Raw genomic sequence first — 3,064 nt, forward strand, 5'->3', positions numbered from 1 at the left:
CAGCTGTTCATAACAAGTTTTCATATCTGAGTGTTGACGTTATAAAGAATATATTTTTTTACGGAATTCTGTAAAACAAATTATTTGCCTTACCCACCCGTCTGGCTATTAAATAAAGGTGAGTAACTATTGGCGCAAAACTGAATATATTATGTCTTCAAGAGGTTTCATGTGCATAGTTATTGGAAATTAGGTAAGTGTATATGGTAGAAAACTTGATTTTATTTTTCAAATTATGGTTTTCTTTTCTGAAATATGACTGTATCTTTGATATAGGAATTATATGCTTTTTGTGACCATGCCACTTGCTTAATTACTATAGGAGATATGACTAATACAACCCTATCACTGTACATTGAAAATAACGAACCAAATAGGAAAAAAACGTCAATACTGATTTGGGTGCGCTGAGCGTCTGGCAGGAGCGTTGATTTTGCAGTGTGCGGCCGCAGCGTCTCTTGCGCCGCGTCTCGCCTTGTGGTGATTTGAATGCCCCGCCCTCTCGCAGAGTCTCGTCACCTCTCGTTCTTTGCGAGACCAAGCAAGTCAATACACGCCACAAGAATCCTGATAAACTTTCAGAGAATTACTCTATTCTGTTACGTGACATTACTCGGTACTTTAATAACTCATCTCGTAATGTGACATTAGATAGCAAGATAAATATTTAAGACGTGCACTACGTTTGTAGGGGACGATAAAAAGAGACGGATTTATCCCGCGCGGCAACGTTCCTGGACGCGGCAGCACCCGCCGCCGAGGGAAGGCAGTGAGATTGTTTACGCAAGTGAGAGCGGGTGGCCGCGCGCGAGCCTTCTTCATATTTAATGATAAGTCCACAGATTTTTGCGAATACACTGACTTTTGCGTCGTAGTCGGTCGTTAAGTGTAAGTGAAATAACCCTCGCCACCAAAATGCCAGTAGAACACGATACTTCTCATCAGAACGGACAAGAGGACACTGGCGGCGGCGGTAGCAACGTTAGCACCGAAACCCCGTCACAGCAGCCACAGCAAGCGCCGGAACCCATCGCCACAACCATCGTCAACGGAACTCACCCAAAGGTTCCTTCAACTGCTGATGACCAAGGACGACAGGAGTCTCCCAAAGATCCCAAAAAGGTAAGTGGAGTGAGGGAGCCGATGCTGCTTGTCTTCCAGCGCGATCGCAAGGTGGTTTGACTCCGTGCCAGCAACTCGGAGGAAACTCGCAAAATACCGCGTTGTTGAAGTCTCCGGCACACCGCGCGCCGTAAGACACCAGGTGTAGGCAGCGAGATTGCAGGTGAGATGCTCTGAGCGTGAAAGGCGGAGTATAGCTTGACATTAAAGTCCTAACGACCCAGGTATGGACTGTCTGGCGCTCAAGTCGCCGGCCGGGAAGTTTACTTCACTGAAGTTGATCAGCGACGAGACAAACTTCATTATAAAACGGGTTCTGTTATTCGCGCCCTGCCTTTAGACCGTTTATATGCCCGAACACTTTTAGAATGCAGTAGTAGCAGCTTTGAAACCAGATACCCCTGTGTATAGAAGAGAACAATTGGCTAATTGCAGCCGTCACTCCCGATGACAGAATTCAGGGAATGTGCCCTTGAGGTACATCCGTCGTTGGGCATGATCGCTACACTTGACTCTCGTTGATGTTTCCATTATTTGTTGTTATGCAGGAGATATTACAAGTATTTGTTTCACGTTTCCCGAGCAGTTCTTCTTTCCCACAGGACAGGTATGTTCCCTCATTTTGCCGCAGTCGTTGTGTGTCCCTTGATACATGAACCCTCATTTCGTAATGGTTGTTCGCCGCAGGTTTCCGCGTCGAATGTACCGTATAAGGGGTGGAAGACACGACAGGCCTATATAGCCTGTAGTGTGACAGCAGGCTAACATCTGTGATTTACGAATTGTCATTTTTTGTGATGTAGCATTTATATTGATATGGTGGTTCATCTTGTAAATAATTTCCTTTACAATTCTCAAGTCGGTTTTATTTCGAGTTAGTGTGTGAGGAAATGTATGTGGTAACGTCCCCATCACTTGCCATTTCACTTGCAAAGAGAGGACAGTTTAGACGAATTCTGTGTTTGTGGAAGCGACGAGTCCACTGTAAACGAAGTAGCAGTCACATTCCACAGTATGCGATGTGCTTCTAACCTAGGGAAAGTGGCGGTGGGAAATGCTTGATTGGAGTTATACTTCGATTGTATCTTATATGAGGGAAAAAGATGTAACTTTTAATCATCTGTATCGGAATAGATACATTCTCCATACTTTTTGTTCTTATTTTTATGAATGGAATAATTTCTTATGAAAGGACCCTGTTATATGTTAGTTTGACGGCTTAGTTACATGACCCAACATTCATGCATGGCAACGCTGTGTCCAGTACAACAAACCAGAAGTAGGTCTGGTGCCCAAGTCTCATTCAGGCGGTCACTTTTATTTCGATTAAGGGTGGGTTAAGTGTTTAAGCTTGGGATAGTGTGTGTATCCCTTACGTGAGGACGCAGCCTCCCCTGCGGCGGCGCCTGGGCAAAGGGCGCCGCGCCACACCCACGCCACACTGACAACCCCCTGGCGAAGGCGTTGGAAAGCGCGGGCTTATCGCTTCACAAAGACTGGACTTCCTTCGTTCCTGATATGTGAAAGGAAAGGATGTTGGGCTGGGTTAGGATTCTTTCTGCCTGGCTGGGCTTGATGAGGATGTGGGAACGATGTTTGTATTGTGTCGGAGATGCCAAAAAGGGCATGTCTGAAGGCGTGCTACTGTAGCTGTAGTCCAGTTTATTGATCCAGTCTTAAGTGGAGTAATGGTGATTGACAGAGTAATCTCTGTGGTCATCTTTTAGTGCTCAGATGGTTACGTGTAGCGTGTTTTCGGTATACTTGTTTTTCTGGATTATTAAACGGACTAAACCACTGCATCTCCCCCAGAAATAGTGTTTGTGGTCATGATAGTTGGCTTTAGTTGACTACAACTTGATAAATATTGATAAATATTTACCTACCACTCTATGTCTGCACATACAGCACACTTTCACACTCACTCGCACACGCGCGCGCG

Source organism: Penaeus monodon, chromosome 15, assembly GCF_015228065.2.
Source record: "Penaeus monodon isolate SGIC_2016 chromosome 15, NSTDA_Pmon_1, whole genome shotgun sequence".
In the NCBI taxonomy this organism is placed as follows: domain Eukaryota; kingdom Metazoa; phylum Arthropoda; class Malacostraca; order Decapoda; family Penaeidae; genus Penaeus; species Penaeus monodon.